This window comes from Hakea prostrata, chromosome 8 (genome assembly GCF_041222555.1).
Source record: "Hakea prostrata isolate BN-2017 chromosome 8, UWA_Hpros_2, whole genome shotgun sequence".
Taxonomy (NCBI): domain Eukaryota; kingdom Viridiplantae; phylum Streptophyta; class Magnoliopsida; order Proteales; family Proteaceae; genus Hakea; species Hakea prostrata.
This window is the reverse complement of record NC_142607.1, coordinates 54,706,080-54,726,262: the sequence shown is the minus strand read 5'-3', so window position 1 is coordinate 54,726,262 and position 20,183 is coordinate 54,706,080. Positions and strand designations below refer to the sequence as shown.

The 20,183-nt window shown below is 38.4% G+C and overlaps 1 pseudogene across 1 annotated transcript; it reads right to left on the bottom strand.

The window, feature by feature from the left end:
• Positions 1-3,960: 3,960 nt before the first annotated feature.
• Positions 3,961-8,475, bottom strand: LOC149008678 (pentatricopeptide repeat-containing protein At1g06270 pseudogene; annotated as a pseudogene). The gene is made up of 2 exons (XR_016175231.1): positions 7,797-8,475; positions 3,961-5,761 (listed from the first exon to the last, which is right to left on the bottom strand). The product of XR_016175231.1 is annotated as a pentatricopeptide repeat-containing protein At1g06270 pseudogene (transcript).
• Between the last annotated feature and the right edge of the window lie 11,708 nt (positions 8,476-20,183).

Here is a 20,183-nt window from a genome sequence, read left to right as displayed (position 1 = left end):
CCTTCTAGTGTCTGACCAACTCAACCAAGACGTAAGTGATACCAAAACCCGCCATTCGATCAAGCATTCGCCTCATGTCCAAAACTCGTTCTTGGATACTCCCCCCTCACTTCTTAATTCCTCCCCGGAATCCGAGCTCAATCGGAGTTACTTTCTTGATGATACGGTGAAGATGGGTCTCTTGACTCCACCGCTATGGAGAACAATGGGAGTTTTGGTAGCAACCGCAATGGGAGTTCGGCAAAGAATCGCAATGAAGGCTATCTTGATAATGGGTTTCTGGTGGATGCGAACACCTACTCTACTGCTTTGAAGGTGGTCTTGGGTGTTGGTTTTTGGGGTTTCAGGCAGCCAGATTTGGTTTTTGGGTTTCCGGCGGCTGGAATTGGTTTTTGGGGTTTCCGGCAGCCGGCGTGGTTTTTGGGGTTTCCGGCTGCCGGCGTGGTTTTTTGGGGATTCCGGATGCCGGCGGTGTTGGGGTTCCGGCGGCGGGTTTGGGGTGCCTGCGGGTATGAGGTGCCGTTAGGGTATGAGGTGGCGTTAGGGTATGAGGTGGCATATAGTCTCATAGTTTCATATGTATTATGTAATTGACTTACTATAAATACAATTATATGGTTTGAATATGAGATCATGGACTTCACTCAAGTTAACAGTTCATCATTTGAGGTAAAGACTTTTGGTAAATTTTCTGAGTACGTGGGTGAACAGTGGTGTTAAAATTGAAATTCCATTCTAAACATTCTAAAACTTAAGAGGTTCTCATATGTATTATGTAATTGACTTACTATAAATACAATTATATGGTTTGAATATGAGATCATGGACTTCACTCAAGTTAACAGTTCATCATTTGAGGTAAAGACTTTTGATAAATTTTCTGAGTACGTGGGTGAACAGTGGTGTTAAAATTGAAATTCCATTATAAAACTTAAGAGAGTTCTCACATATTTGATTTTTTAGGTGAATCCTTAGCTCAATCGGGAGAGCACCTAGATATTATCTAGGGGATGATGGTTCGATTCCATCAGGATTTGGTATATAGAATATTTATTTGTAATCTGTGCTGAAACAAGTCTAAAAGCATTCAACTATTATTGTTTGACTTAAGTGAATGATATAAGAAAGCTTAGCTATATGTGTAGGTTGGTGATTTGATACATAGTTATTCATTAAATCCTTTGCAAAAGTACTATGAACTTCATAACCTTTTACAGTGAGATCCTAATGGTTGGGAAATGAACCATGGCTGTTGTTTTCTTTCATTATCAAGTCAGGTTTTCAGAACGCGTGATTGCAACTTTCCCCAAATTCAAAGTCATCTTTAAGTCAATTAAATTTGATCAATCATTGTCCTTATATGATAGTTTTTTATAGCCAATTGAGTTTGGAAAAAATTACCTTTATTGTTTCATTAAAAACATTGGTAAACACTAGGATCCTAAGTTGAATACAGGTATTTTAGGGTTTTAGAAAAATATTTAACGGTAAAAGTTAAATTTAACTGAGAAAGTTAACGGATGGGAGGTTTTTGATATATTTGTTAGATAAGAGGGGAGATAAGTGATATTATCTAACTAAGAGGGAGTGTAAGTGCTATTTGTCCAAGTAAGAGGGGAGGTAAGTGATATTTACCCTACTATTATTTACTAACAATTTTTTATTTTGACACCAAACTTATTTTTTATTTCATAATTTATTTTCAATAAAATTCATCAAACCATTTTTCATTATTACCAATAAGGAATTCTTGTACTTATTTATTTTAAATAGGCATAATAGAGAATGATAATTGATTCCAAAAAGAGCCTAAGAGAGAGTTTAGAATCTATTTTAATATAATTTTCCTGCCGCGTCATATGTATTACAAATTATCTACGCCTAAGAGTGAAATCTATAATATTATTTTGAATTACTATTAACTATTTATCAAGTATTAAACTAAGTGAAATCTCCTTAGCGCCTCTAACCCATAAAACACATCATTTAGGTATATTAAGCTCTTAAACCCTAGTAGGATTTTTATCAGATCCATTATATCATAAATGGACCATTCATTTCCATTTGGATGAAAGACACATGTCCATTAGTCATATCCAAAAGCAAGGTAAATTTTAAAAGATATAAACTATTTTTTATTTTAATTTAATCTTAACCTTTAGATGTAATTGATTGATGGACACATGTCCTTCATCCAGAGGGAAACCTGATGAAATTCTGGAGGATAACATAGTCCTACCTTACTCAGGCATATGTGCAAATATTAATTTAATTAAATTATAATTATATACAAATGAGGTTGAATTAACAATTAACTAACAGATAAATAGACTTGATAAAATCGTAGAGGATAGCCTAGTCCTACCTTACTCAAGCAGATGTGCAGATGTTAATTTAATTAAAGGGTAATTTTCATCTGGACCCCCTGAGGTTTGGTCTAGGTCACTTTTAGTCCAGTTTAAGTTTTCTTTTGCATATGGCTCCCCTGTGGTTTTAAAAATGATTAAATAATGACACAATTACCAAAAATAGTTGGTTTAATAAATTTTGTGACAAAAATACCCTTGTGTCTTTTGGACTTCTTATCTATTAAAATAAATAAATAAAAAGCTTTACCAAACTAACTCCTCACAGTTAAAAAATAAATAACAATTGCTCTGCAACTTCACAACCGAAGGAGGAAGACAATTTAAAACTTTTGTTCCCTTTCATTTTTGTAACAATGGGGAATCATGGCAGATTGATTTCACACCGCCATTTCTGGAGGTCGATCTTAAAAGCAACTTGAGTTTCTCTTCTGATGATTTTGGGATCTGGGTCCTTAAGTTCCTCAACCCTCACCTGCTCTAAACTACAACTTCGCTGTGCAGAACGCTTACAACAAGATGTTGAATCAGGCCAACAGTCTCAGTGTCAAACCTAACAAGAGAATGAATGATGATGGTTTAACAGTTCCTCAAATCAGCCTCCGTCCTCCAAGAGGTTGAAGTCTTACCATCCCTTTTGTTAATCCTCAAATCCGACTAAAACTCTCTTCTGTGTTTCTATCCTATCCCATCCATTTGGTTTGACCGTTCTTGTTTTGTTCACCCAAACAGAGATCCCGATGAGTTGCAGGATTCTTACTTGTTAGGATGGCAAAGCGTTCATGGAAAGAAAATCAAAGTGGGAACTGGGAAGGCAAATGACAAGATTCCATTAATGACCTATCGGCCATGAATCCATGAAGAAACCCAAAGTCACTTAGTGATAAAAGAGTCAATTCCAGATGTCTTTAGTTTTTATAGCAAATCTACTCCAGAATGGAATGTATGATGTATCATGGTTAGAATTTCAGAGAGTTCGTCTCTCGACTTAGAACCAGAGTTTTCTGATTTCTGAGCTCAAGAAATGGAAATTATGGAATCTTTGTTCGGATTCTCGCTTTAACACTAAATTGTAAATGTGCACTTGATCTCGGTCATTCTCAAAACCATTTTTACAGATTTTCCGATGCAAAAGATCAAAGAATTTGAATATCGATCGACCAAAAATCTAATAAACTCCACTTATTATTATTAGATCTTAAAAGGAAAATCAGTGATTACATCATCCACACTAAATGAGAACCATGAGGGTTTTCGCTTCAATTTTATAACAAAATCTGTATTCTAAGCATGCAAGATGAAAACTTAAATTGAAGAGACACATGATGGATTTAAAGCAGACCATTTGTCTTCTTCCTGTTGTGAAGTTACAGAGCAATGTTCTTCTGCAACTGTTATTTGTTTTCAAACTCCATTGTTTTTGTGAGGGAATTAGTTTGGTAAAGATATTTATTTATTTATTTTGATGGTATCTATTTTAATAAATTAAAATATTAAAAAGAAGTCCAAAGGGCACAAGGGTATTTTTGTCACAAAATTTATTAAACTAACTATTTTTGTTAAGTGTGCCCTCATTTAATTATTTTTTAAAACCCCAGGAGAGCCATATGCAAAAGAAAACTTAAATTGGACTAAAAGTGATCTGAACCAAACCTCAGAGTCCATGAAAATTACCCTTAATTAAATTATAATTTTAGGTAGAATGAGGTTGAATTAACTATAATTATTTATCAAGTACCGAATTAAGTGAAACCTCTTCAGGGCCCATAAAACACAACACGTAGGTATATCTAAGCATAAATAAAGGGTTAAGGTTTAGTCAATATAAAACACCTGCTTTGAATAAGATTGTTGTTTACCAAAAAAAAAAAAAAGTCTCCCAGAATCAAACGATGGAGTTAGTTGGTTTTCAAATACAAGCAGTCACAATTATTGTTGCCCTAATCTTGCTCTACAGCCAAAGGGGAGTCAAGGCCAATAGTCACAAAAGCAACGGGAGGTTGGCACCTGAACCTTCTGGTGCTTTGCCAATTCTTGGTCACCTGCTTTTGCTTGGTAGACAAGTAGAGACGATTATTCGAACCCTGGTACCATGGCAGATAGATATGGGCCAGCCTTTATAAGCTTCGCATTGCGTGATTGTAATTGAGCTTCTTTAGCAAGTAGTGCTTAGGAGCTAGAAATTCAAATCTGCAAACCTTTGTCTCACACCAGAGGCAAGGGCCCCTTCACCCACACTAGCAAGCCCTTCAACCACCCTTTGCCTGACTCTGATGTAAGGTATAAATCCCTGCTCGGCCATTTTCAGCACCACTTTTCCAGCCAAAATAAACTCTCTCCTCTCTAAACATCCCTTAACCACCATCTCAAAAGCTTCAGAACCAACACTGCAACCCTCTTTGTCCAACAGCTCAATCATCTCAATGGCTCTAACTATCTCCTTGTTTGATCTCATTGCTGCAACTGTCTTAATTATTGTCCCTTGCCTCGGCATCAACCCAAATTTTATAACCATTTCTCTCACCAGCTCAGCTACATGACCAGTTTTACCGGCCTTACACATGGCCCCAATAACTGTCCCATAGCTCTCCGAATCAGGATTGCATCCAACCCACTCCATGCCCTGCAAAACCTCAATTGCCTCTGCTGATTGATCAACAGCACAGAGGGATGAAAGTAGGTAATTACATGTGTTGCAATCGGGGCAGTACCCAATTGATTGCATCTCATTCAAGATATCCACAACAGATTTGGTTTTGCGGTGGTCAACCCATCTTGATGATAAGGAGAGGTGGGTTTGGGGAACTGGGGTGCAGCCAGAACGAAGAATGCATTGAATGACTGCAAGGCCAATGGGAAGGGCATCTGGGTTTGCAAGCGTGTAAGACAGAAGATACTGATTAGCAGTTTTTGGACAAGAGCGTGGTCTAAGATGGAGAAAGGACTGGAGAATTTTATCAATGACTTCGATTCTGAGGTCATCAGGGAAAGAAGACAGGAAGGAGAAAGGATTACACTTCAGTTGTGGTGGAATAGTTGTGGGGATGGACAATAGGTTGGGAATTTGTTCATATGACTCTGCTACAACTGCAGCCTTGACTGATTCTTCTAGTGTTTGTGAGGCAGGAATCAAGTGAAGGGTGGCAGAGGGTACACGGGAGTAGCATAGACTAAGAAGACATTTGCATAACTTCTCAGCTGGTCTGAATTTGATTGCCATGTTTTAACTGGAGCATGAAAAGGTCGCAAATGACATAGGCAACTGCATGTTACAACATCTCATAAAATTATATCCTTCAACCAGCGTCTCCTAAATCAAGTGAATCTTTGCGTCTTAAAGCCTGTTGCCATGCAGATGTCTACAAAAAAGCAGACTTGCCCAATAGCCTGAAGATCTGTAAAACAGAAAATCAGCACAGAACAAGAAATTTCAGTGACAACCACCCAGAAAAGAAAAATGTCAGGGAATTTAAAAAAGAAGGGGCAGTAATAGGCAGTTAGGCACACTGCCTCAATACGCAAGCTAGAGGCAACACCATTTTTTTCCTATGTACAGACAAGAAGTAAATAACAATTAGCAAACCCTATGTAGTGGAGAGTTTTACTCAGGCTTAACCCAAATCAAATTTCACCCCTATGTAGTGGAGAGTTTTACTCATAGGCTTAACTCAGATCATATTTCACCCACAGGGTTGTTCCTCAGTCAAAATTCAGAAGTGAACAGTAAAATCAACAACCTGAATCGGGTTTGCTAATTGTTCACTTCGGGTTGTTGACTTACTGTTCACTTCTAGATTCTGATAAAGGAACAACCCCGGGGTGAAATTTGATCTGGGTTACGCCCAAGGAAAGAAATTTCGGCGAATTTCGCCGAAATATCGGCGAAATTCGCCTGTTTCGCCCCCTGGCGAAAACGAAACCAGGGGCCGAAACGAAACTTGCAGGATATCGCCGATTTTCGGCGATTTCTCGCTGATTTCTAACCGAAACTGGCGAGATACCGATTTCTCGACGGAGGATTTAGAAGCCGGAGTCGATGATGGGTGGTGGACGGTGGTAACGAGCGACATCAGGTTCGGCGAGGTGTTGGATGAGACCGTCAAGGTAAGGGCTGTCGCAGAGGAGATCGGAGGAGGAAGAAGCTGCAGCGACACCGATGGCTTATGGGATAACGAAGGTGTCATCGCCCGGTTCGCTACCACCACTAGCCCATCTTCTTCAACTTCTCTCAACAGGCTCCTTCAAAGCGTCACCAAGGAGCAGAGCTTCAAAAAATCCTCTGGAGTCTATCGATTTCGCTGCAGCCTTCACGTTTACAAGATCATTGGAAGAACAGAAAACAGAAGAAGTATAGTGATATCTCCAAGGAAGGCTTTGTTGTTCGCATGTCAACCTCTGCCGGAGCGACCGCAGCAACCGACTCTTCCACTTCTACTTCTGCTGGTGTAGTTGCAGAAGAATGGAAGAATGGAAGACGGAAGACTCAAACCAGCTTTGCTTTTAAAATATTAAAAGAAAAAAGAAAAAGGAAAACACAAGACAACCACGTGGTACCTGTGTAAAGATATTAAATGAAGAGAGATGATAAAGTATTAAATGAAGAGAGATAAAGTTTAAATGTAAAGCAAACTGTAGCTTTAGTGCGCAGACCAGACACCAGAGTATTCATTTTTTAAAGAAAATTTTCACCTGAATCGGCGAAATTTCGCCGATTCGCTGGTTTCGGTAACCAGCGAAAGACCATATCTCGGCGAAGTTTCTTTCCCTGGTTACGCCTATGAGTAAAACTCTCCACTACATAGGGTTAGTCGGTTGTGGTGGAGATATTATGGGATAAATAAATAAAAGAAGAAAATTTCAATAGAAAAATTCCCTAAGCCACCTCATACCCTACGCCACCTCATACGCCACCTCATACCCTAAGCCACCTCATACCCTACACCACCTCATACCCTAACACACCTCATACCCTACGCCACCTCAAACCCTAAGCCACCTCATACCCTACGCCACCTCATACCCTACGCCACCTCAAACCCTACGCCACCTCATACCCTACGCCACCTCATACCCTACACCACCTCATACCCTAACGCCACCTCATACCCTAACGCCACCTCATACCCTAACGCCACCTCATACCCTAAACCCTCCGGCACCCCAACACTGCCGAAACCCCCAAGACCGCCGGCACCCCAACACTGCTGAAACCCCCAAGACCGCCGGAACCCAAACCCTAAATTTTGGCAGAAAGGATTAGAAACCTTCAACAGACGCAATCCGAACCCTATAATAAAAAAAACACAACAAAAAACAGAAAAATAAATTTACAAAACACAAACGATGCAACACAGTAGACACAGCAAGAAACAGAAAAGGCAATTAAGACAGCAATCAAGAGAGCGTAAATTAAATCAGATGGTAACAAACCTCGGTTGAGGGGATGTCTTAGGGGGGCTTCAAGTGCCCTAAAACATGTAGTTCCTCACTACAGGGAACCGTTTGCTCAGAAAAAAATATTAAAGAAACTAGGTCAAACAGAGATGATTCTTGTTGTGGTTTAATTGTCAGCATTAAATCGGATCACTAAACCTTCACACTTTGAAGCTGATAAAGCTGTTTACATGAGCTCCCTTAAAACGACACTCATTCGAAAGATTGTACTGTCAAACAAAAAGTCATAAAGATCAAAATTACTCCATGCTTGCTTCAGAGCATCATTCAAAACAGTCCGGCTAAGTGGAAGAAACGGCAACCGCTACACATAGAGAACCCTTCATCTTGTGTGAGAAAAATAGAATCCCTAGATCCGTCCAAATACTTGTATTACCATCACCCGATAATTTCTCGATACGAGTTAGGCCACCAGGGTATGGCTAACTTTCTTGTCAAGAACCAAACCTTTAACAAGCTCTGTGTCATCAACAGTACCGCCGACCTTCTTCACGATCTTGACGGAGAGAACAGCGTCGACCGCGAGAGGAATATTCACAGTACCGCTCACACGAAGTTCAACAATCAAAGACCGTTCTCCCGCTCCCTCTCTCCTCCGAGCGCCGCTACTGACGAAGCTGTTGAGGTATTACCCAACTTAAACCCTAACCCTAACAGCTTCCCTCTATGCTTTTCTCTATCTTTAATTTAACTAGCGTTTCATTTCACTGCTGCGTGTTTTTTCGGGAGCTGCGAATGGTGGAGATCAAGCCGTGTCGTTCAAAAGTCTAATAGCCGTTGATTTTGAGCATATGGTATTTTGGTTTTTTTAGGTGAAGTAACGGAGTATTTTGGCTCGGCTCAAGGAGATTTCAAACCAAACCAATTTTAAAGGTCCGAACGAAGCATTTCAAAATATGCCAAATCGAGGGAAAGTTTCTCCTTCGTTCTTCTTCTTCATTCCACCTTGCGAACGGGTGGGGTTCCGACGACGACGAGGGAGAAAGAGAGAGAAAGCTCCGATAAGGGTTCCGACGACTTCCTGCTGAAACCTGAAATCGTGCGAACTGACCGTGCGAAGGAGAGAAAGAGAGAGGTTAGGGTTTCGACGATATTTGCGTTTCCTTCTCCTTCTGCTTCTTCATTCTCAAATAACCGAATGAGAGAGAGCTGAGAAGGTGATTTCCTACAATGGTAAGGACGAACACAGAGGGACAATATTCTTGTTTTGATCGGTTTGTTCTATCGATTTTGTTTCACATCTTCTCTTTTTTTCCTTTTCAGGGGAAAAAAATAAGAAGAAGAAACCTTAGGGCTTCCTACATTTTCTTTACTTGATTAGGCTCCATTGAACAAGTTGTCTCATCCCTTAATTTTACCCAATATTTCAGAATTTTTTGGTATAGTAATTCTATACTTATTTTACTCTGAATTTCTATTTAAATGGACTTATGTTTTCAGTTTCTTTACCGATTTTTATTATTCTTTGCATATCCTAGTTGAAGCTAACTTGGAAATCTACCAGTCCAGTCCTTTTATGCATAAATTTTGTTTCATTACGTTAACTGCTGATTCGGTTAGGACTCCAAAGAAGCTACAGGTTGTCAATTCTGTAACTAAGAGCTGTTTTGGTATGATTGCTGTTAAAATCTGAGGACGATGTGGATGTTGGGTGTTCTAGACTTGCTTCTGGATTGCTCATATCAAATGGCAGATACAGACAGGTAAAATGCTACGGAAACCAGTGAGAGTAAAAAGAAAAGTTGGAACTTGATTTGTTGAGGAAATTTTTTTTTAGTTCTGACTTGTGTATTGAAACTTCCCTTTCAGAAGTTTTTTGCAATATGATTTTGGAAGTATGTAGCAATTCCATAGCATCTACTAATCCTCGGGAGGAACGAGTTGCTTTTTAGAAATAGGGATTTTTTTGTGGGAAAAGATCTTGAGGATTACTTGCCCTTTCGCATAATGTAGCGGGAGCCCACTCTAAAACACTCTATCCATACATAAATTGTAGATCCTCTACTCAGAGAATCTGTCTGTTGTCCTCTTATTGGGATGAAGTTCCATGTTCTAGCATTCAGGAATACTTCTGCCCAATTTTTATTTATACTTTCTTAGTTTTTTTGTCATTAGCTACTTCAAAGGGAGCACCCAAACATTCACCTAATCTGTTATTTTGCATTATGAGTGGCATCTCTGGCTTTAAAAAGTTCAATGGACTGGAGATACCTAGGGGCTATATTATCCGAAAATAAGCACTTGAGGTGGAATTGGCATTGTCTCCTATACAGAGGTCTTCTTATTCCTTTGGCATTTTATATTATGTGTTGTTTCAAGTTATTCTATTTCGAGTCCCCATACATGCCTAATTCCCCCCTCCCCCAGTTATCACCAATAAAAGTATTTCCGGAAGAAAGAGAGGTAATGTTCGACTTACTGCGGTCAACAACGAATCAAACGGAGTAGGATAAGCGTTACCTCCAAGGTCGTTGGATTAGTTTACCATCTACAAAAATCACCATTCTCAAGCAATGAATTATTTACTATGACAAAAATATTTTCACAACATGATTTGTCTTCATCTTGTCTTCTTTGATTACTCACTAAATTGCTAAATATGATTCTTGAAGGTAGTAGATATAATTAATGGCTCACAAGAAGATGCCCGACCTGCGTTTTGGTCGATTAACGGACCATTGGTCATTATGGTGGCATTTTCAACACATAATCTTATTGTTATTTATAGTTATGTTTGACCATTGAGTTAATCTTTTGTTAATGTTTTCTTCTTGAAATAATTCCACTGATATAACTGCATTCATACTGTCAAGTGTTAGGTCTTGGTCATGAGAGAGGATGGCAATTGTAAAATCAGTGAGTTACGATTCTTGTCACATTGCGAACGGGACACAGGTTGTTGCCTGTCTCGTCTCCATTTCTGATAGTTTTGATGGTTAGTTATTGAGATTCATGCTTCTTGTTAACATGATTTGGAGCATTTTACCTTGTATCTTTCTTGTTAAATTGTTTTTATTTTTTATTTATTGTCTATTTAATCAACTGATATCCTCATTGGATCTGTTTTCTTCTTCGCATAAACTGATGCATCAATGTTCCATGAATCCATATTATGGAACCAGAAATCTTGATTTGATTATCATTACGTAAGTTTGAGATTTGCTTGGTCTTCTCTAAATACATTGGTCTTTTTTTTTTTTCTTTTAATTAGGGAGCAATTGTCAACCAACTAAAGTTACGGGGAGAAATCGGGACACCTCTTGGTTAGTATTAGAACAACCGTTGACCCATTCACTAGGAATATGCAGATTGTATCTATTATTTCATTATATTAAGAATCTGAATTTTCATCTCATGGAAATGCTCTTTGTATATCTCTGTACCATCTCCTTCATTGTTGCAGATTATGGCAGATGAGTTCATTGCACATTAGAATCTGAAACTTTTTAAGTTAAAATATAATCTGTAGTGTATGTGCAGGATGAATGAATTTCCACTCATTTATCTTATTCCTTTCCTTTTTGTACACATTCATTGTTTGGACCAAAACTTATAACAGGGAATGCAAAGTACAGGACTAAAGTACTTCAAATACAGCAGGGAATGCAAAATAGAAGATTGAAACTCTACAAATAGTAGTTAGTTGCATTTTCATACATGATTTAAGGTCACAAGCTAATTTATTGCAAAAGGCTCCATCCAGAATCCATGAAAGCGACTCAAAGACTGGTTAGAAAAAAGAGAGGAACGGCACACTCTTTCTCTTCATTGGGTTTGGTAGATAGTGGTAGCAGAGGCTGTTAACCTCCTCCTTGATTAACAGCCCCTGTAAACTTCCTTTTGGTTTTTGCACCTTCAAATTCTGAATTCATCTCTCTTTTGGTCCATAGCTCAATTGTATTGATTAAGAGCCCCTCCTTGTTATTACAAAAAACACTAGGATCGATTTCAATAATATTATTCAACCGTGTTGGAATGTGAATTGAACTGGTTCTTCATAAGAGGTCAAGAGTTCAAATCTCTTTTGGAGCGGGGTTCTGCACCTAAAATTAATGTCACCCTTGATTAGGGATGATTCAACTTACCACTGCAGATCTTCTTGAACTGCAGCTTGAATTGCTGAATATGTTCTTGTGAAGGAAGAACAGAGAAGAGAGGAAATCAGGTTTAGGATGTGAAAACCCTATATGCATTGCTCCACGGAACCAAAACTCCAAAAGACTAAATAAAGTAAATAAATGCAGAAAATATGTATCTAGCTATTAAGTGTCCTAATCTAATTTAAATCATTCTTTATGCTATAATAGGAAAAGAACTCTTTAAGATTGGAATTCCTTATGGTATATTGAGACAGTACTTGCCCTGATTCACTTAACTGATTTCTTCCATCAAATAAAACAAAGAAGTTCAAGATTCTGTCATTTTAAGCCCTGATTAGTGGAGTGACGTCTTCTTTTACCTTGAAAATATCAAGTCTCATTTCCTTTGCCTTGATAAGCTCAAAGACACAGACATCATGCAGTTCTACATTATTGGCCATTGAAAATTTGATCCAACCACCACTGAGTCCACCTCTTAGAAATGGTGTATTGGCATAAACATATTTCACAGGCCATGCCTTGTCATTTGAGTCCCACAAAATCATTTCCTGGTTTTTTTGGGAACGAATTCTTTGACAAAAGAACTCGGCAACGACTGCAAGCACAAGAACTAATGGTTAGAATAAAAACATATTTAGTAGAAATCAAACTGAATTCAACAAGTGAGGCTGCATGAGACCAAAACACAAGAAACATATGTTAAGTGCTAGTAGACACTGGTGTAGACAGAAAAATAAGATCATCCAGATTCCTTAACAAAATTCTAAGGATGGCTTCGATATGCTGATCAGATCTGTTCCCCACTCAACTCAACCAAGTTTCGGCCTAGATTGCCCAAGTTAGGGCGAAACAGGGGTCAACAGGGCAATATCCTTGTATTTCCTTAGATAGGTGCCAGGGGATCTCAGTTGACCCAGCATGAGGCATACCGGCTGGGTTTGAAACCAGGCCAACGAGTACAAATAAAATAGTCATAAAATATCAAAGGAAAGAGCAGCAACATCATGTGGTATGACCCCAAAAGACTTTCAGATGCTGTCCAGGACACCCAGTATGTTGGAAGCCACCATCAACCGTAAGATGTCATTTAGCATCAGAAAAACCAAACGCAGTGAATTGGTTAAACTAGCTGTCTCTTGCAATTATCACTTTTTCACCATGAACTAATCTCAGTCAAAGCTGACCACAATTTGGGTCAGATTGCTAGGAAACTAAGGATTTGACCAATGTTTATAGGGTGGTTGTCTTGGAAGTTTCATTACCTGATTAGGTCCCATGGGCCTTGAAACCGTGGCCGGAATTATTAAAAAATAAAAACAAAAATAAACATTAACTCAACCAAGGTATTGGCAAGTTACTGAGACAACACAGTTTTTGGCTGGATCAAAACCAGCCAACATAACAGGCCTCTAGCAGAACCCAAACTCAACCCGAATGTCAATCAGGTTAAACCTAAGATCTGGCTCTTTGGCTGATGGTCAGTTCAGTTTCAGTTTCAGTTTTATTTGGTTGAATTAGCTGGTGGGGCCCATATCTTCATGGTTAACAACAATATGAAATGACACCTATCATCTTCTTAGGAAGAGCATGAGATAGAAAATGTCAAAGAAAACGGATCAGAAGAAAGGTTTGGGCTGCCACTCCAGTATGCACTCCTGAACAGCTGCTCCAAACCTCTGTTTTCACTCATATCATCTATAATTAGGCTATAATTAGTGTGGGGATGTCTCTGTGTGCGTGTGGTTCCTTTTTCTTTTCTTTTTTTTTTTTTTGGGGGGGTGGGGAAGGGGGAGGGGAGGACGGTGGTTATTACATATATAAAGGTTTTCTGAAGTTACTAAATGGACTAATAATAGGAGTTCTCTTTAAGTATTGAAATTAACTTAACCACTAGTCTTGTGTCCTAACTTTACCTAGTTTATGAACTTAGTATTAGGCCCATTAAAAATGGAACCCAAGAAAGTAAAAAGCCTAACATTCACCTGCAACTACCCAAAGATCAATTTCATCCCACAGTATAGCAACCAACACTTTATGGACCTACCAAGCTTGGATATAGGCCTCCTTTCGGTTTAATGCCCCTACGCAACTGCATCAGGATAGAGGAGAGAACATTTTATGAATTGGTACTAGTATTCTCCATTTACTGACTTCTGTTTTCAAAAGCAACGTGATAGCAAGTAGTCTAAAACTTAGAGAATAAAAATCATCAACAAAATTCACTTAGCAAGAACACAAAGGCAGAAATTAAGATCTCGTGAAAAGAGATAACTTACAAGGTAAAACCCAACATAAACATAGCCATACCTCATTACTACTAAAGCAGAAGGATTCTTGGGCTGAAATGCATGAGCTCATCAAGTGTTTTTTTTACTTCTTCAATTGTGATTGTTGGTCTTTGTGAAATCAAAGACCGTCTAGCTGCTGGATTATCATTCCAAACTTAAGCAAAATGAATAAATAGTTATACAACTAAAAATAGCACAACATGCAGCATAACTTGTAAGAAATCACCTCGTTCAGCACTGATAGGCACGATATCCAAAGAATTTAAATGAAGTGATCGGCCAGAAACACTGGACCCCCTTAGCAAATGTTCTATACTCCTTGTATAACGCTTCATATTCAGCCCAATATTCCAACTTCGCATACCTTCACTGGCTTTGTTTGAAGAAGAATGCATTCCCATAGCTTTTTTCTTCATTGGTGGTCTTCCCCGTTTCTTTCTGTCACCAAGGAATTCAGACACTATGTCTTTTAGCAGCAAATACATTATGCTTCTTACAATTTAACATTTTGCTAATCAATATTAGCGACATTATTCTTTGGTTTCCTTGCAGATGCATTAGTTTGCATTGAAGATTTGGTTGGATAACAATTTCAGAGCAAGGGAGACTTTTTGCTTCAAACTTTTTTGTTTTTTTTTTATATCTCTTCAACAATGGCATGGGGATGTTATCCTTAAAATATACAGCACCTGTAGCACCTGTAGCTACATGTCATGTCTTGGAGATGTTGTAGCTAAAATCTCACAGCAATTTCTGAAGAGCAGAAGCTTCACAAAATCTCACAGCAGTTTCTGTAGCTACATGTCAATGCATCTCATTTCTACAAACTCCTTGTTGAACCTTTAGACATTGCTGAATATTATAGGGAAGGAATGCACAAGACCAAAGGTCATTATCGGACACATGGGAGGGAAAGGAGATATGTGATCTTTGACAGATGGTGGGGGAATAGAAAACAAGCTGCTGATGTTGATAGACAGAGGAGCAAGTATGCAGGGCTGACACAGGATTCTTGCTTTTGGGCAAAAGTAGAAGAGGCCAAGGATTGCTTGGAGAATGCAAAAAGTGAGAAAGATCCATTGAAGTTGGCTCAACTTTGGGACAAGATGAACAATTTTGAATTGTATGCTCGTCAATTAGTTGACAAGAAGGAAGTTTCTAAAGATGTTGTGGCTAAGAATTCTAGTTACAGATCAAGGCAACCATTCAGGTTTGCTTTGATTGGAGGCTAACCTTTGAATGAACCTGTTGTTTGGTATGACCCTTTATGATGAACACTAAATCTGAAATCTAGAAGTCCTCTGAGGATTTTCGGTCCTACAAGAATGGCTTTGTAAATGCTTGGTATTGGAGTTCTGATGTCTGAATCAGTCTCAATGGATTAAACAAAACAAGGAACATGCTTGGAGAGTCTATACTTGAGCTTTTGTATACACAGTTAAAAAGCAGGGATGTTCAATTTTAGAGATTAACAATTTCTTTTAGAGGCTAAATATGAGTCGTGTTCTTTATTTTTGTTGAAAGGTTTAGATGAGTGCTTATGTAATTCCCTTATGTACTCCGTAGTGTGTAACATGTATACTTTTTTTTTTCCATTAAAAGAAAAGTTCTTTATGATTTCTATTCATTTGAGACAACTTAGAATTCATTCTTTTTATGATAACTAAATCAGAGTTTGAATTCAACTTTGTACCATTTGATACAATGCAGCAGGTTTTTTTGGCAATTGGATTTGTTAGACACAAAGCTAAGTACTAATTTGGCTAACTGGAATTGAATCTTGTTACCTGATAACTTCTCATGCCTTCATTTTTCTTAGAACAGAAGCACACATACCCTTCTTCATTTATCACAAACAACAGTTCTAAAACAAATGGAATTGAACTTGAAAACAGTAATAGATCACCCTTTCTCACCTTTTCTCACCCTTTCTCACACTAATGTGGGTTTTGAATAAAGGCTACAGCTGTGCTTGGTTTGCAATTTCAGAATAGATTTGGGTTTAGAATGTATTCCAATACCCAACGCTTCTTGTTTTCTTGCTTTGCAATTCATGACGTAAATTCAGAACTGAGACTTCATGTCCGACACAGCTGCAACTCTTCTGCATCTTATTGTGCCATGGCTGATCTTACTTAATATGAATCAAGTATGTTTGCATCATGGGATATCACATGGATCCTAGAGAAACAGAGCAGCGATCAACAGCACATATAGAGAACATTTAATTGATCATATAGAGAACATTTAATTTTAACAGGGGCTGTTCGGGCCTTTTCTTCTGATGTGTAGCACTTGTGGGAGAAGCAACAAGAGTGATAAGCCTTTCCATCAAATCACTTAAACACCATACCTTGGGCCAAAATAAAAAGGAATCCTAAAGATGCCCCCGTTAATGCTTACCTAAGTCTTCATGAAATGGTATGATGTACTTTTGCCCTTTGTTTCACTTCTCTATTTCTCAAGACCACTGTGGAAGCTCATTTGCATCTAAAGTTTCTTTTATTTCAACAATTAATTTTTTTTCCCCAATGTTCTCTTATAGAAATGATCTAGAAGCTGTCACATTCAAGTATCAAACCCATATCAATTTAAAAATTGCAGCTGTTAACAAGCAAAGTTGATGGTCCTAAGGTTTGGAATTTTAGAGAATTTATGTATCTCATTTTAAATGAAGGGGTTTCTTCCTCTGTGCCCTACATTTTGGGCTTTTACTTTCCCTTGGTTAGTGAAACTTTTTAGCACATTGTCTCAGCCAAGAATGAAACCCTGGGGGGACTAGGATTGCTGAAGAATTTTTTTCCTTGCAAATATTTGAAAACCTGACTTGATAATGAAAGAAAACAACAGCCATGGTTCCTTTCCCAACCATTAGGATCTCACTGGAAAAGGTTATGAAGTTCATAGTACTTTTGCAAAGGATTTAATGAATAACTAGGTACCAAATCACCAACCTACACATATAGCTAAGCTTTCTTATATCATTCACCTAAGTCTAACAATAATAGTTGAATGCTTTTAGACTTGTTTCAGCACAGATTACAAATAAACATTCTATGTACCAAATCCTGATGGGATCGAACCATCATCCCCTAGATAATTTCTAGGTGCTCTCCCAGTTGAGCTAAGGATTCACCTAAAAAATCAAATATGTGAGAACCTCTTAAGTTTTAGAATGGAATTTCAATTTTAACACCACTGTTCACCCACGTACTCAGAAAATTGACCAAAAGTGTTTACCTCAAATGATGAACTGTTAACTTGAGTGAAGTGAAGTCCATGATCTCATATTGAAACCATATCATTGTATTTATAGTAAGTCAATTACATAAACATATGAAACTATGAGACTATAGACAGTAATAGGGGTCTCTCTAGTCCCTAACATGAACCAGTAAAGGCTGTACTAGAATAATAAAGAAAAGAAGGAGGAGCCCGTGAAGGGCGAAGAACATAGAACATTGAAACCCACCAGCCTTAACAATGTGCAAACGGGGAAACAGGTAAAACTGTTCTCTCATTTGAATAAAATCTGAGAACACAGCCACCAATTCCTATGAGCAAACCTTTACATACTGATGTTGATTTTAATACCATTAAGATATGGTTATGTGGTGATCCTTAGACCTAAGATTTGTTATTTATCACCCTTTTAGTGCTTACTGATGTTGGGTTATAGACTCTGGATTATGGGGTTGCAAAGAAGGCCTTATGGAGCTAGATCAAGCTTCTTTTAACTGGTTCCTGAGTTGCATCATTATGTTAATTTTAATACCATTAAGATATGGTTATGTGGTGATCCTTAGACCTAATATTTGTTATTTATCACCCTATTAGTGCTTACTGATGCAATAATGTGTAATGACTATAATGCCCCTCTCTTACCCAATCCCTAGGTAGGTGAAAACATTCTTCATTCTCTCATTTTCTTCATACACCTCGTCGAAAACCGCCCACCACTTCCCCCTGATTTGGGATGAAATCAATTTCTAAGATCGTTACTTAATCCATGAAAAAATATCTTTACTTAAAAATATCCTTCCATAGGGTTTAGATCTTTACTTCCAAAATAACCTTAAAAAAAATTACCCATTTAGTTGAGATAAGACTGAATTAATAAAATCATCTGTTGCATCTTTCTTTTTTTCTTATTTTTGGGGTAGTAATTCATTGTTCTCGAGTCAATGAGAATATCAGTTTCTCTTGTATTTTCCATTTTTATAGGCATCTTTTGGGTTTCTGCGGGTGAAACCTCTCATCCTTCGTTTGGGAGGAAAAGAGTGCTTTATTGGATTGTATTGCTCCAAAATCTTTTCGACAATGTAAGTGAACCAACCTGAAAAATCATGCTCGACTAGTTTGATTGAGTAATTAACGACCATCAAGTCAATGAAGCTCACAATTTTAGAATACAAAAACAAAATTATAGATCTCAATGTTAAAGGGAATAACTCAATAATGCGTACTGATAATGTTGAAGGTTATAACATAGGAAGTTACTTGTGTTGTGTGGTGATGGAGTTCAACTTAAATTCTATGATTGTTGCTAACTTAAAAGAGGAGAGAGTATTACTTGGGTTGGTTGTAATCAAGTAGTCTCATCTAAACTCTACTATTACCAAAAAAAAAAAAATCTAAACTCTACTAGCAATTCAAACTATTTCACTTGATCAGAATCATTTTGATCATTATCTCTATCATAAAAATGTTGATTATAATTCATATTGTATATATATTGCTTAGTGCCTTCGTTTCATATATTTATTTATAATGTGATTTGGTCATTCTAGTCCTCATTTGGTCGTTTATTGTGTATGGTGATGGCAAATTCTAACAAATTAAAGAAATTAAGTGAATAATGTCCATAAGATCACCGAAGATAGCCATTTTAAAATTCTAATACATATGATGAACTGTTAACTTGAGTGAAGTCCATGATTTCATATTGAAACAATATAATTGTATTTATAGTAAGTCAATTACATAATACATATGAAACCATGAGACTATACGCCACCTCATACCCTAACGCCACCTCATACCCTAAACGCCACCTCATACCCTAAACGCCACCTCATGCCCTAAACGCCACCTCATGCCCTAAACGCCACCTCATGCCCTAAACGCCACCTCATGCCCTAAACGCCACCTCATGCCCTAAACGCCACCTCATGCCCTAAACGCCACCTCATGCCCTAATGCCACCTCATACCCTAACGGCACCTCATACCCGCCGGCACCCCAACCCCAACCCCGCCGCCGGCGGCACCCCATACCCTCCGCCGGCACCCCAACACCGCCGGCAGCCGGAAACCCCAAATACCAAATCCGGCCGCCGGAAACCCCAAAAACCAAATCCGGCCGCCGGAAACCCCAAAAACCAAATCCGGCCGCCGAAACCCAATAACCAAATCCGGCCGCCTGAAACCCCAAAAACTAACACCCAACACCACCTTCAACGCAGTAGAGTAGGTGTTCGCATCCACCAGAAACCCATTATCAAGATAGCCTTCATTGCATTGCTGCCAGAACTCCCATTGCAGTTGCTACCAGAACTCCCATCTTCACCGTATCATCAAGAAAGTAACTCTGATTCCTGGGTGGAATTAAGAAGTGAGGGGGAGTATCCAACAACGAGTTTTGGACATGAGGCGAATCCCGATCGAGTAACCGGGTTTGCGTTGATTGATCTGATAAGCTTGCCGGCGTAATGAAGTAGTGAGAGATTAGGATAGTGCAACCGGTGACGATTCTCTCAGTCTGTTCAAACGTTGGCATCGAAGAGCTGCCATGCAAATCAGTTGGGTCAAAACCAATCGTTTCATTTCCATCTCCAGTTGCCTCGGTCACTTCAGACTCCTTCACACGCTTGGACCTTCAATTTTCTGAAACAGTTTCTTCACTTTCTGCTTGCATCCATCACAATCTATGTTCACCTTTAGAACACAAGTCTGTACAAATACCCAAACACAAAC